At 42.2% G+C, this 15,652-nt stretch overlaps 1 protein-coding gene across 7 annotated transcripts in view; it reads left to right on the top strand.

The window, feature by feature from the left end:
- Positions 1-3,666: 3,666 nt before the first annotated feature.
- NRIP1 (nuclear receptor interacting protein 1) overlaps positions 3,667-15,652 on the top strand; it is an 80,798-nt gene continuing 68,812 nt past the window's right edge. For 6 of the 7 annotated variants that reach the window (XM_068422335.1, XM_068422295.1, XM_068422302.1 and 3 more), the window contains exons 1-2: positions 3,667-3,887; positions 10,899-10,983. The gene's annotated coding sequence lies outside the window, so the exon portion shown is untranslated. Of the gene's footprint in view, positions 3,888-4,141; positions 4,237-10,898; positions 10,984-15,652 lie in introns of those variants that run through there. The other variant, XM_068422318.1, reaches the window with a different exon arrangement.

The following is a 15,652-nucleotide window of genomic DNA, read 5'->3' as shown; positions in this document are numbered from 1 at the left end:
TGTAATTCAACTCTACCTCCAATAGTTGCAGACTTGCTGCTGTCATGAACAAAATAGGGTACACACTATGGTACACCCTGCAGAAACCCTTGCCCTGGACCAGCTTTTCCTCTGGTAACACTCACGTGGTTCCCACTGATTTCAGTTAGTCCTAGATAGCACTGAAGAAAGGCAGACTTTTCCACTTCACTACTTCATATTTATGGGTGAACACTGTTACATGATTATCATTTATTTATGAACATGAATGACTCCTTCGAAGTCAATTATTGAATAAGTGAGAATCATAATGATTTTTTTTTAAGTTTATTTTGTGTGCCTACGTAAGTTCTGGACTATCAGGTGATTTAATCCTCTGTGAAGGCACCTTCCAAATAGTGGGTAATCTGACATATTACATGAATTGAACTAGGCTGAGTCAAGGACAGAATTGCATTATTTGTCTATGCAAGGCTGACAAACTATTTTAGAGTAAGATTTAGTCTGGAAATGAATTTTTGTAAAGCTAGCTAGCTTCTCGACCACATCCTAAACCTTTCATATCATGATTGGATGCCATAAAGCAAGGCCTTAATTATTTTGATTGAAAAAGGTAGTTTCAGAGCCATTAGTTTTTTGAGAGGCTGAAATAGCCTTAAAGGAAAATAAAAATAAGAGCAACTGTACTTCACCAAAGCTCTTCAAAGCACTTTAGGTGATTTAAAAATAGGCTAGCATTAGCTTAAAAATGTTTGGAAATCATGTAATAGCATTTTCTTTTTCTTTTTGAAAATAGTATGTTTCTTGTCACTGCATGGCACAGACCTACATGTTTTACTTCAGCAAGATAATGACAAAGTTTTGTTACTGGAACTGTAGCTTTGTTCATCATTTTTAAATGCACTATTGTAATCATCAAAGCGATCAAAGCAAAAGTTGGGGGCAAGTCAACAATTTATTTAACCATTTTTTAAATGATCATACAGGTTAATTTTGTTCTTCAAGAATTTCAGAATTACAATTATATTTTGATTTTGACAGAATTCCTACTAGGTCAAAACCATACCTCTCTGTCTTGACATTTCTGGTTAGCAATTGTAAAGGGAAGGGGGGGGGGTGTATGTATGTGTGTATTATTATATATTTTTATAAATATGAAAAGAAGCCATCCACTGATATTACCAAAGTACGGTACCAACAGCTCTCCACTAAGTGCTGGCAATTCTGGGAGTGAGTTCTAACATAACCTCTATAAATGTGTTTTTCTCTTCCAAGACCAATCCAAAAGTAGTTCACATTTTCCTGTCGTAATTGGCCTTCCATTTACAGGCATCTTACCGTGAAGAATTCCCCGTGAAGAAAAAAAATTCTAAAAATGTCTCCTTTTGCAATGTCTATAATGAAGTAAAGTTACAGACACAACCCACAGATGGTAGATCAGTAGGTACATTGGTAGATGCACATCTTTTAGGCTTGGAGAGTCAGTGTGTGTTTAGGTTTGGTTGAAGACTGCACAGGAAGAATCAACAAATACACATCAGTACTTTGATACTTGAGAGACCGAGTCCACTGTGTGCTGGAATTTTCCCTGTACTTGTAGAGAGAATTTATTTAATGTACTGTTTGAATTCTCATAGTTTATGTAAATACGACCAAGTGGCACAATTCAGTGTGATATGAATATTAAGTGTTGGAAATAACCTCCTAAATCCATACATTGTATTATTTAATACAGTGTCAGTTGATTGTATCATATCGAAACTTGTGTCCTCAGCCAACTCTATGTTACCTAACAACAGTCATTTTAACAAATCCTCCACGTGCACATTTTTTCTGTTGCTTGTCTAAGATTCCTCATTTTGTAGGTCTCTTGTCTACGCAATAAGTTCCCTAAGGTTAAGAATGAAAGAGGTCTCTACTACAGACACTCTTGATTGAAATAGCAGCTAAATTGCTGCAGTAATGAGAAAATTTTCCTTTCCCTAGATAATTCAGCTGCTTAGCATTGAAACATTTTTGAGATAGAGATTCTTCGTGAAATAAAAAATTTAAAGATCATTTCTGTATAATCAGAATTTGCTAATGAGCCTACTACGGAAATGAAGAGCAAAACATTGTTTTAATGGAAGTATGATCAGGCTGTATTATGAGCCTTAACACTCCCAAAAAAAGAGACCGTTGTATAGACACTGTGACATGCAGTAGCTTTAGAAAACGCTGCTGCGTTTCTGGAAGAAAGTGGTTAAAAACACACGATGCTGAAGTTAACCTAAATCTTTCATTGGCTTAAAAAAAATAGGTCAAGTAATACATTACTAGCTCCGCTGTAAGCCTGTACACAATCCGTACATTCCAGAGTGAAAGAGGTTTTGCTAAACATTCCTACATCTACTTTCATTCATGGCATCCCTAGGTTAAAATATTTGGCTTTTCACAAGTGTGACTCCCTTTTGCTTTCTTTGAAGTGGAAATTCGTATGTTCTTTAACGATATTAGTGTTTTACTAAAAAGATGCTTGAATATACTATTTATAATTATTTTACCTGAGCTTTAGAACTAAAATGTTGGCATGTGCTAACACAGATATTATTACACAATTTATAAGCGACTTGTAAACAGATTTCTTTCTCTTGTCTCAGTCTTTAACTTCCAGAAGAAGTGAAGTGTCACGAAGTGCTCTGTAGAGCACTTGGCACACACCCCGCACCGCGCCGAGCCGTTTCCGAAGCGCAGGCACACGGAAGGTGCGGTGAAGGTCACACGCACTTTGTAGCTTCGCTCACACAGCGAAGTTCAGCGTGCACCTCTGGGTACGCTCTTCTGTGATGGGAGCGAAGTCTAAAGAGCAACTTGACGTATAATGCAATCTCTGACAGCAGAGGTTGTGGGGATGCCACCTCCCAAAATGGAGGGCTGAGGCTTCTTCGGAGCTCTGCCCAAGGCTGTTTTTTCTCCCAAATTGTATTTATTGCCACATGGGCAAACGGCATGGCTTTGATAAGCCGTTTTGTCCCCGATTCTCCAACTGCTGCCGCGGGGGGGGAGCAGTTTGGGAGCCGGGGGGGGGGGGGGGCGGGCCTCCCCCCACCCGCAGCACAGGGACCGCCGGGCGCCCCGGCTCAAGCCGGGAGGGAGGGAGGGATGCTCCACTGCCCTCCCCTCTCCCGGCCGCGGTGGCCATGCCGCCGCCGCCCGGCCTGGCAGGCAGAAGGCGAGGGACAACGAGACGTGCCGGGAGCCGTGAGGGCAGGGCGGGCCCGGTCGGGAGCAGCCGCAGGTGCGGGGGCGCCCGCTACCCTCCCCCGGCCGCGGCCGCCGTGCCCCGGCGGGAGCCCCTCGGCTTTGCACTCGGGAAAAAAAAAAAGAGAAAGTTTCTAGCGCGTGTTTTTCGGAGAAAAGGCTGAAAATATAAACTCTAAAACGACAAGAAATTGTAACCACTGGAAGTGCCGAAGAAAAAAAAAAAGGTGTTATTTTTAAGCCTCCGCTGTTTTCATTAAATACGGTTCCTCCGGTGCTATCGCTCTAAGTTTGTTTCCCGGGGGCTCTGCGCCTTCAGTTAGATTAATTAGAGAGGGCAGGAGGCGAGACGCCACTTGCGTACGTGCGACGCCCTTAGCGGCAACCTGCTCCGCAGCCTCCTTCCCCGAGCGGTGCGGGAGCGAGGGCGGGCGCATCCCTCCCGCCTGCCGCCCGCCCTCCGCTCCCCTCGCCGGGGGTTAGAAAAGGGTTAAGAAACTTGGCTGGAGAGATGAATGGCGCGGCGCGGGGAGGGGCCGGGCTGCGCCGCGGCGGGCGAGGTGGAAGGCGGGGAGGATCGCGGCTGCGGGTTAGGCTTTGAAAGTCAGCCTCACAGGCATTGCAGCAGAGCCCCGAGCCGCGGAGAGGAGCGGAGCGGAGCTCGCCGTGTATGTGCGCGGGGCCGGGCGGGGGGGCCGCACGGACGGACGTGGGGGGGAGGTGGTGGTGGCGGCGGCGCGTCCTGCCCTGCCCTGCCCTCCAGCCGGGGGACCCAGGCGCCCACCTCAGCTTTGGGAGCCGCTGCCGCTCTCCGGAGCTCCGCGCCGGGACTGACTGCCGGAGCCCTCGCCTGCGGTGGCCGCTGGGCCGGGGCGGCGTGCGTGCCCGCTGCCTGCGCGGGGGCTGCCGCCGGAGCTTCTCCCGCAGGCGAGGCGAGGCGAGGCCGGCGGGCACCAGGCAGCCCGCCCGTCAGGAGCCGCCGCCGCGGTGGAGGGGGGTGCGCAGGCCCGCTGCGGGGTGAGTGCGGCGCTCTCCTGCCGGCAGCCGTGCTGGCTGGCGGGGGAAATGGCCGAGCGGGGCGGGCCGGGGCTGCGCTGCCGGGCGGCGGGCGGGGAGGCGGCGGCGGGGAACAATGCCGGGGTGAGCCCGGCGCGGGGGCGGCCGGGGCTGTCCGGCACCCCCCACCCCCGGTGCGAGCTGAAAGTTTGCCCGGCCAGGGTGGGCTTGGGGGAGCTGGAGGGACGGAAAAGTTACTAGTCTTTACCCCCGAGACCCGCGAGTGTTTTCCGAGCGCTGTCTGCAAGCCTCGGTCCCCGTTTCGGAGGCGCACCCTCCTTCTCCTCCTCCTCCTCCCGGTGTGCGTGTGAATTATTTAAGGAGCCGCAAGCTCGGTGCGCAGCGGCTGCGGCGGCCGCCTGGGGGTGCGGGGAGACCCGTCCCCGCCGGCCGCGGCCTCGCTCGCCTGCCGCCGCCTCCCGCCGCCCGGCTGCTGTCACAGCAGCTGCGGGCAAGGCCACGCTTCCCTCTTCTCGCCTCCCCCCCCGACTGCTCGGTACTGCCCGCTCCACCTCTGCCTGCGAGCGGGCAGCCTCTGCCCTCCGTGCCTTTTCCGTTGCCTCTTGCGTGTGGCACACGCTCGGCTCCCTGCTTCCCCCGAAGATGCCTTCTCATCGGTTCGGGCTCCTTAGGGACGTCGCTGTTTCCTTTCTAGACTAAAGGTTACTTTTCCAGACGTGTTTTTGTGTCCCTGAAGCCCTTTAAAGGTGATTTTTTTTTTTTTCCTTTCCCTTTCCTTGTCTCCCTACGGAATACGTTGTTTGAGGCTGTTCTTTATACGTCTCTGTTGGCAATTAAGTTGAAAGGTGGTGAAACCCGAAGAAACGTGATGTTGGGGGCATAGGCAAAATAAGGGGCAGCTTTGTAACATGCAAACAGCCTTGTGTCTGTGCTGCACCTCTCTTTTCCTTCTCCCGTATTGTGAATTCTGATGATTGAGTAGGTTTTTAATTTAAAGAAGAATTCAGCTAAAATGCTTGACACGTGTTGAAGATGTTGAAAAAACGGTGGGATTTCTGGCTTTGGGATTATGTTGGATGTTAAAGCTGAAATGGAAGTTGTCACCTTCTGCCTCATCTCTCCGGAATCTGGAGACTATGTTATTCCTTGGTTTATTTTGAGGGGACCTGCTTGCAGTGTCTGACAGCTCACAGGCTGATTAGAATTTAACTGAGTCATGGCACTATAAATGTTCAGGGATACTGTAAAGCTTTATTTAACAAAGAGTGCGAATCCAGGCTGCAAAGACCCACGGGGAGGAAGCAGTCATTCTGGAAAGGGGGTGGTGTATCCCTGAGCGAGGGGTAGAAAACCTTTAATCCTCAAATGCAATTTACTGTTTCTGGGGCTGACTGAACGCACCAGAAAGCGACATGTTAAGATGCCATATGACAAAAGCTTTCTGAGCTGAGGATATTTTGTGGTTAAAATCTGATTTAATGGCATCTGAGTAATTGTTGCTATGCGGGTGGCAAGAATTGGCATCTTGGAGAGCAAAAGTTCTCATCCAGACCCATGTTCAGGCAGGTTTAGGGCTTCTGCTGTCTGGGGCAACTGTCTTCCCAAACTTGTGGTTGAGAAGTCCGACTTGTTGTTTTATCAGTGGTCTCTCGACATAGAGTTGATGTGGACTCCAAAGCAAGACAGCAAGCTTGTCATGAGTGAAATGCATACGTAGGGGTGTACATTTTTGTTGAGTGGGATGGAAGAGGGGACAAGGAGTGACTGCAAGTTTCAGGTAGGGCTGAAATCTTGCCTCCTGTTAGACCAGCCTACAGTTCCAAGTTATCTAATGAGTGAGAGCTGTCAGTGGCTTTCAGATTTTTGTAGACTCTGCATGCACAGAATACAAGATGCTGACAAATGCCAAACCATTCTGGATAGATTTTTTTTTTTTCCTGTTAGTCTTGGGGTAGAAAATTACCAGATGAAAACATGTTCTTCCTGTGTGCTTCTCATACTTGTTTATTTTTCTAAAGTGAAAGATGAACTAATCAAAATAGGAGGAAAATGAAATAACCAAATTTTATTATCGTCATAAAAACTGTGTTGATAAAGAAGTAAAAGTGAACGAATGTTTTTATATTGTAAACTTAAATGGGTGATGTAGACGCTGTGGTTGTATCACCTGCAGTGTTTGATAGCTGTATTTAGGGTGAATCTGTTCTGTAAAAGGCATCAAGGAAAATTTAGTTGTTTTGTTTTTTTTTTTTTTTTTTAAGTGATTCAGTGAAGGTTATAGAACTCAAACATAAATTAACCTTATGGTGACAATATTTGCCTGTAGGTTTTGCTTAATGTGGGATTGGTTTAAAGGGATTGACAAAGGCTTGCTTGCTTAAAGCTTGTTTTTTCTTTTCAGAACTAACTTTATTTTTTTGGCTTTGAACACTGACTAAAGGTTTCTGTAATACCAGCTGTATTATTGTTAGCAGTGAGAGCACTGTTAATTTTACCAGTGACAGTGCAGGACGTCACTCTATTAAAAGATAAACTATGTTTTGCGCTGTGCCGAGCACATGTATAAACTTGCCCAAGGCAAAGCCAGGGAGTTGCATTTCCCACAGTCAGCTGTCTTGCTCAAGGGTTGTGCTTGACACCTCCTTGCTGGGCTCTCAGAGAAGCCACGAAGACCATAATATTTTGTTAATTTTAGAATAGCTCTTCAGAACTTGCCTGAACCTCAAAACCCAAATGGCTTGTGGTTTTTTTTGTTTTTTTTTTTTTTCTTCCCTGTATGTGAATGTATAGGGAGTGGAGGGGGTCCAGGAGAGGGCCTGGGGAGAGCGTAGTGTTTCCATCTGGGTGCCTGGTGTGGGGTCACGAGCCCCATTGCGAGCGGGGCTGTGGTAGCCGACCTCCAGCAGGCAGGGGAGGCTGGGCTCAGCCCTGCTGACCTCCCTGCTGCTGGGGGACGTGCGCCGAGTGACGGGCTGGGTTACGGGCGCTAGGCAGGATAAATAGGGTAACTATCCTATGGATTAAAAAAGGATAAATACCCTTTTGGGACAAGAAGCGTAAATCTTGAAGTATAAATCATTACTGCTCAGCAGGGTTTTAATGACAGGCAAGTGGAAAGATAATGTAGGTAGGGAATGAAGCCTGAACAGGAGGAAAATGTAGAAAAGAATATGCACAAATGTACCAAAAAAGATAAAATACCATAAACTTGACGGTCTGTCTAAACAGTCTTAAAACTAAAGACAAAAAGGTTAATGGTAACAGCACTTGTGGTTTGCCCTTTCTTCCTGCCAACAGGCCGAAACGATAAGAACAGTAACTGTGCTGGCCTGCCTGTAGCAAATATGAGGAAAGCTATGAGGGAAGTATTTAAAAGGCTTGTGACACTTCTTTTGAATATTACAGTGTTAAGAGTTTTGCTAGCTGCATTTGAGAATACTGAATTAGAAAACTGCATGCTACAGTTGGCAGTCAGTACTTTGGGTGGACATCTGTGATCACATAAAAACTTTATTGCGTTCTCCGATGGGAAGATCTGCCTCAGGAAAAGTGGGCAGAGGGATTCTTTTGGTAAAGATGGATGTCTGTGTTTTAGTGTTTCTAGATTATTTATTTCAAATACTTAGAAATGTGAATGGACCTATTTAGCACTTGAAAAAATTAATTCGGTAATTTATTTGGCCGTCTGTTGCAGGTCACTTGACTTGATGGTTGACGGAGAACAGGAACTAAGATTCCTGTAAATAAACGTTCATGTATAGAAAGGGGAAGAAGCAGTTGCTAGCCATCTTAGTTTGGGTCAAACCCTCCTGGCTTAGTCTTCTCATACTTAAATTGTTACTGGAGCTCATTGTGCCTGTTTCTTTGCCTGTCTTGAAAGAAATTGTGTTTTCATACCACTTATTTGTAAATATCATTGTCTTCAGGAGAGGAAAACCAATTTTGCTTATAGACAATATCAGATTAAAAGCGGAAGCTACAGATCTTCTGTTAGTCACTGGTTTCAGAGAGATTGAGTTTAGTGTAGAAAAGTAGCTCAGTGTTGGGGAAGGCTTCCGGTGGGCTGCCCTTCCTCCTCTCGAGAAAGTAAGTTGTGAGGGAGTCATCATGAGAGATCAGGCACTAGATGTAAAATGTGTTTCAGTCTTGACTGAAACTGTTACTTGAAAACAAATAAGGAAGTATTTAATTGGCCCCAAAAAGCGCTTTGTGAATTTTAGTGTTGAACTGTGTCTACATTGTTCTTCTGCGAGCAAGATGTACTGTATTTTTGTCCTCGTTAGTGCTAGGCTGATACTGCTGCTCTGATGCTGATTTTTTTTTTTTCACAGTGAACTTTAAGGTTCATGGCTACGGGCATTCTGCTTCATCTCTGCGCCCCACCCCACTATGAAAGTGACGTTGGAAATTGAAAAGGCTTTTTCAGTGATGTAGAAAGCAGAGCTCTCCTCAGAGGCAGAAAGAAATGATCATTCTTGCCCCAGGAGGTTGTCCTATTGGAGTTGTTTGTGTCATCACCTATCCCACTTTCAACAACTTATAATAGGAATCAAATTAACATTCAGAAAAACTATATGGTGTACAAACCAAGTGATCCAGCTGTGAAGTTTTTGGGACTAAAGTATTATTCTAGAAAAGTTTTTTGTTATGGTGGTTTTAGTTTTTTTTTCTGTATTGTTTGTTTTTTATTTTCAAAACATTATTAAAAGGATATGTAATTTCCCCCAGAAATAACAATTTCTTTTGTTCTCTTTTTCTCTGAACTCTTATAAACCTTTTGTAGTTGCTTGGAACAGTGCAGAAAAGACTGTTTCATGCTGACCTAAAGGAAATCCTGTCTATACATTGAACCTTGATGGCAGTACAGTGTGGGGCGTGTACCCCCATACTAGATAGAAATCTGTCTTCTCTTGGAAGTAGGAATACTTAAATAAAACCACTTGTCAGTGGTGGAAAACATTTTGTCTACATCTATAGTATAGAATAGAAATACTGGAATTAACTATTTTTTCTCAAATTCAGGTGACTTGAAAAGGTGAATATATTTTCTAAAAGTGCTGCTTTCTTCTGCTCTGAGGGACCTCTTGCCCTGTTTTTCCTTTGATCATAAAAGCTTCCACATCCAGCTTATTTGCCCTTTCAGTGAAATTGAGTTGGGAAGGCTTTGAACTATGTTTATTACCACCTTTGTCACTGTACCACTCATTTCTCTGTTTATTTTGACTGCAGTGGTAACTTTGTTTCTTTTTCCCCCTAATTGAATCCAAATGTTGATGTTGCTACTGTTCTGTGGCGCAAATTGGCTTTTTATTTTGTGATATATATATATATATATACACACACACATAGGGAAATGATTTGAAATAGTATCTGCATGTAGTATTTCAGGGTATTTGCTTATTTTTCAGCGTAATTGGATCTGTTGCTTTTGTTGGGTCTTGATGCTGGCAGTAGTCCAGCATGCTTCTGTTATCTTTCATGTACCTGAAACCTTTAAATAGGTCTTTTTTGGGATGGTGTTTTCTCGAAGCTGACTTTAGCCTGAGTGATTTTGCAGAAGGGGAAATGCTATGAGCTACCCCCAGTGCACACGCTTCCCACTCTGCCCCTCTCCACTCTGAATGCCTTTAGCCACCTGTGGGGTTCTCTGTGCTGTAGAAATTCTGCATTTAAAAGGCTTTTGTGCGCAGTTTTTGTGAGACCAGAAGCTAAAGGTGAAGCAAAGAGGAGAGGAACTCTCCCTCTGCCAAGCAAGAGGAGGTGAAAGTTCAGCCAAACAGGGGAGAAAGTCTGTTTTTCTTTTTTTTTTAAATATTTGATTGTAGTTAAATTTGACTCTTTATGCATAATAAACTTGCTGCTTGGGTGGTAACTTCGTGACAGAAGATTTAACATAACCTTTAATAATGAGGCTCGTCACAAGAACAAGGCTAAAATAGTACAAATAATGATTAGAGCTAGCTGTCAGTTTGCATCTTTTAGCAAAAGTTCACTTAGGATTAATATAGAGAAGTGCTCAGAAGAATTTTTGAGGTGGTGCTTGTGATAGATAATGTCTTCTAACTATGATATTATATACTATTCCTAAATATCTCAAAAGCAAATATTATCATTTCTGCTGGTTTAGTTTTTACTAATTTTGTGGTGTTTAGCATTACATTCACCAGTTATACTTGCTCTTGTCTTTTACTTGTGTGTATATATATATATATTTAAATTAATAAGGGCTCTTTAAAAAACGTGATTTTGACGTGCATAGGTGCAAGTTTGAAGTGTTAAGCAGTAATCGCTACCTAGGAAGGAGGGCTTTCATGTCACTGCTCCTTTTTGAATGAAAGGAAGAAAAAGAGGACTGTGGCTTTAAATCAGAGTTGAACGTGGATTATGTTGTTGCAGAAATACTGTCCGCTTAGTCAATAGGAGTCTAGACAACGCAGGTTGTTTCTACTTGTTTTACTGATGGTTCTGTTCAGAAGATTTTGATTTCTGAAGTTTGAAGCTATGTTTTTCTTCTGAAATAGGAATGTTATTTGCAGTTCTTACTGTTCAAAATAAAGCATCGCTTTCGGTCACACCAACAGTAAGAAAGTAGATCGAGGTATATTGTAGAGGAAAAATTGGTATGCAGACTTTCATAGGGCATTTTCTGCTGTTCTTTTCAGATCAAACATGGAATTGTTGGGGAAGAAAATTAATGCATCCTTGGGCTCCTGAAGGAAGAGCTTTCCTGATGGGACCACTTTCAAGGTAAATAATTTGTTTGGGTTGTTTACCTTGTCTCTTTGGTTTGGGGTTTCTTCTTTGTCTTGCCAAATCTGTCAGACAACTGTCTGCCATGTATAAGTCTTTTAGGATTATAATATGTTTTAAAGTGATAAATTTTCAAGTTAATCCCTCTCTTTTACTGTAAGATTTTTTTTTTAGTGTGTGCTGATTAAAGAGAAATAAGTATTTTAGTAGCATTTGAACTTTTTGTATGGAATTCACTGGTAAGTCTTGAAGATTTAGCCTACTTGTTTGGGAGGTAGTTGCTAAATAGAGAAGAACCTGATTTACATGTAATTTTAAAGTGAAGGGGAGATTAAATAAAACTTACTGTGTTACAATCTCTCTTATTTTTTTAAATAAAACAATCCAAATTGAGCTTCTGTGGCAAGGGACCGTCACAGTAAAATCATTATTAGATATTACATTACAATGGCTTGTAGACATTTAGCACCGCTGTCATTTTGTTTGGATCTGCTCCCTTGGTTCCCATTTCATAAATCCTATTTTTCTTTGATACCGGGGAATAATTCCCTGAGTGTTGTCCAGTGATTGCTTATGTATATGCACTTTGGTTTGTGAGTAATTTTATTCACTTGAGTAGCCCCACTGTACTCGGTGGGCCTACATGCATGCCTAAGAACTTGAGAATGCTGATGAGCATAAAGAATACAATTTGGGCATGTAATGGTTGACAAGCAGTTGTTGTTTTGTTTCTGGTCTCTCTTAGGACTCATTTGCATTGCCTCCAGTGGCAACTTTTGTGAGCATTAGTAGGGAAGGTCTAGAAGCTGGAGGCAGTCATATCAAATCCCAGCCTGCAAAACTTCTCGCCATTATCTGTTGTAATGACACCAATTGCAGATGCAAGGATATATTTTTCTTAATAAATCCATGTGTTGCTTGAGTTCATTTGAATATAGCATTGGTCTGTGTACTGCAGTTTGAGCATCTCCGACACAATAGAATATAGCAAAGTGAAATAATTAGAAAATACCTCCGCTTTTAAATTGAGGAGATTTGGATTTATCCAGAATCAGTATTTTGGAAATAAAGGGAAATCAAGATAAGGGATCCATTTTTTCCCATAATGTTTCCTATTTGACTCCTCAAAAAAGAAAAAAAAAGTCTAGCATTGCTGTAGTGCTTCTTAGTTGTCTGAGCAATTGTATTTACAGGAAAGTTAATTGTGTTACTTGCCGGTCTCGGAACTGGTAAGATAGGCACTTTGGAATTAAAACACAGTTAATTGATCAGCTGTTTAAAACTTGAGAATGTTGTGATCAGCAGCAGGTGGTCACTTATACAGCCTTAACAGAACTTAGTGGACAGTAGCTTTTGTGGCAACAAGCTTTTTGAAATGTTTACACATCTTCAAAAATAGTTAAAGTAATTCAAAGCTTTGTTCCAAGGTTGTCACCTCTGTTTAAAAGCAATTCTATTTAGTCAGTGTTGCAAAAGTGTAAGCTGCAAGTAAGGATCTTGCACCAAGTATTCAGCTTGTCAGTAAGGTGGTTAAACTAAAGGTTTGAGAGAACATATGTTAGTGTATACATAGCTGGTAATCCCGACGCGATTTGCATTCTTTTTTCCATTTCTAACCAACATTATAAACCAGTTATTATGTGCTATGTCTTGATTTTTTTTTTTTTTGGGGGAGTGCAGGGCAAGAATAGGTTTGTTTATTGGTTATAGGCACTAATTGTAGAATACCTGTGTTGGTATATGAGTTTGCATTGCATACCATTGGAATAGCTTTAATGTGGAGTGCAGTAGAGTTGTCTTGATTAGAGGTTTGTTTTCATCACTGGAATTTGCTTTCTTCTTTCAAGTTGGAGTTCTGGACCATTAGGATGGTCTTCCTCCAGAAGAGGACTGCTTTGCAAGCGTAACTGTTGATTTTGTTGATGCTGTGTAACCATCATGTAGTAGGAGATACAAGAGGGGAAGGCAGTCGTGCTGTCTAAAGCTGAGCTTATCTTAAAGAAAAGTCTGTAGCAGTGAGCTAAAATTTATGAATTATGTCCTTATTTTAAGTTTATGCAAGCCTAAGAAACTCAAAAGATGCCACGCATGAAAAGGTACAGACAAGAATGAAAAACTAGTCGTACTTTTAACTGTGTTGTTAAAAGAACAAGGTGATGACCCAGTGTGAGCGAAGTTGGTAGAGGCAGCCTTTTAATTGAGGAGGAATTGGTCACTGACAAACAATTATGTCTTATTTTTAATGATAGGTTTCAGAGAACAGCAAATGAGTGTAGTGTGATCTTGGCTGATAGTATGTGCTTTTCTTGTTGCATAAAAAACCCAAAGCCTGAGGATATGAAGCTGCAAACAGAAGTTTCACTTTTTTTTTTTCTCCTTTCTCCTCTGAAGAGGAAAAGGTAGGTTATGCAAGTGGAAGAAACTCCACCTCTTTGCTGTGAAACTAATTAGCGTTTGGATGTATTTTGTCTTTGGGAGCTAACATAGTGCTTCCATTTTGTCAGCCTAGGAATTTTGGTAAAGGGATTGGTAACTTGCAGGGCAGAGAAGTGTCCCTCGTTCTTTCGGTAGCTTGGCATTTAATATTTTACAGCAAACTTTTAAGTTTAACATATTTGAACTCGTACTAGATAGGGTTAATAGGCTAGAACAAAAGGTCAAAGCATAAGGCATTAGGCTTAATTAAGGGAGAGCAGGAGTGGCGGGAGTATGTGACAGTGAAATGGGTTTCCCACAGACTAATGTCTGTTACAGTGCAACCATGCCTCAACTTAAGTGGGTTATTTTGTGCAAAGGGCAGCAGTGATTAGCAGTTTGACATGCCAGACATTTCTGGCCAATCCCATCTGTTTTAGAGGTTAAAAAAGCACACCTTTATGAGCCGATAGATTGATTTGTGTGCCCGTCTGGTAAAGATTAGAAGTCCAAGGCCGGTGCTGTAAATGCCAGTTATAGAATATTGTACTTTCTTAGTTGCTCTGTTTAAACTGTCAGCTGTGTTGTAATGGGGCTAACAGCTATAAAAGTGACCGTGCAATGCGCAGAACGCGGCAGGGCTGCTGCGGCAAGTGTTTTGAACCAGAGAGGTCTGGGAGGAACGTTTCCTCCTTCATCAGGTTTGTTTTGAATGTGGGCCTGTAGGCTTTGGTCATCTTGAATGCTTTGCTTGAAAGGGGAATCTAGCTTAATGCGCTCCTACCTAAGGCTCACCTTTTCTGTATAGAAGTTGCTGTTACTGTGCTTGTCCAGAAGTTGCCTTCCTCAGCACGAGCAGTTTTCCAGTTCCAAGCGCAGTTGGCTAGAGAAGAATTTCAGTACTTAAGAGGTTTCAGTGTTTATCTTAACTTCATTACACTCTCTGTATCCTTCCCACTCCATTGCTTAACTGGGGTGATATGTGTGTATTCTATTGTTTTTTTCCCTTTGTAGCTGTTACTCTCTGGATAGTTCTGATCGTATCATGAGGTCGCCTCATAAGCCTAAAATAAAATAGGTAGCACAGTAAGTCTTGACTGTGTTTCTCGTCATCTTTATGACTTTGTAAAGTCAAAGTTACATTACTATTAATATAAGACTATTAATAAATCGTTGATGCAATAAAACTGTTTTTGATAATGTTCAAGGTTCGTACATAGTTGAAGGTGATTATCCTATTTTAAAATCAAGCAGAGGTCAGACTGTATTGTAAGATAACTGACTGTGGCCCAAATGATACGTGATAGCTTCAAGACCAATGACAGTATTCCTCACTCTAAATAAGTACAGGATTTTGAATTAAATTAACTGTAACTGTGCTTTATTTTATTACAGAGGATAAAATTCCTCTGTATTTTGTGAAAAGCAGTGAGATATGTGTACTCACTTAAAACTATTGCTTAAAGCTCTCATTTTTAAAAGGCATTGTTTGTTTTCCCTATTCTTTCTCTCCTCTCCATTCAAGCAGTGACACTTGTAGTTCTATGTAACTGAGAAATAAAACTGCATGAAATAAGCATTTGGCACCTTGCATTTAACGTTCCTACATTAACTTTTAAAATTAGGCACCTCTCTAAAATGTCTTGTTTTTCTCCTTGCACACATGATTATCCTCCCCTTGCCCCATTTAAAAGAAAATAAAAATTGAAGATAGTAATGACTTGGTATTCGTACTATAAAGACTGTTCCATGTACCTGAGCTATACTTTTGCTGTAACAGCTGTGGCCTGTTACTGAAGAGATTTACTGATTTGTGATATATGTGTAACTTATCTTCACCTTACCTAGCTTTGTAAAAGCCACCTTAGTTTTTGTTTTATACTTGTGAAAGCCTCTTCCTTTTACTTACGTTTGAAATGCCTAGAAATATTTCCATTGTCCTTTAGGATGAGCAAGGCAACATCATTATCTTGCAGTTTATTTAGTAACATGGAGCTGAAATGGGCATATGCAGCATCATGTTCTCTGTGGAATAATATCTATTTAAATGATTTGGATCTAATACATATTTACATGAAAAAACATCTTGCCCTTCTCTGTGGGGAGAGAAGGTGAACAAGCATAAATTTTATAATACTCATTGCTTCTCTTGCACTAAATCATACTTAAATTGCAGAAGGTTGTTGGCTTGAGAGTTGTGTAAAAAGTGCTTGGCTAGTAAAGTGAGGGTGCAGGGAGATTTATCTAATTT

Source organism: Nyctibius grandis, chromosome 2 (genome assembly GCF_013368605.1).
Source record: "Nyctibius grandis isolate bNycGra1 chromosome 2, bNycGra1.pri, whole genome shotgun sequence".
Taxonomy (NCBI): domain Eukaryota; kingdom Metazoa; phylum Chordata; class Aves; order Nyctibiiformes; family Nyctibiidae; genus Nyctibius; species Nyctibius grandis.
The sequence above is the reverse complement of the archived record's forward strand: the minus strand, read 5'-3'. Positions and strand labels throughout refer to the sequence as shown.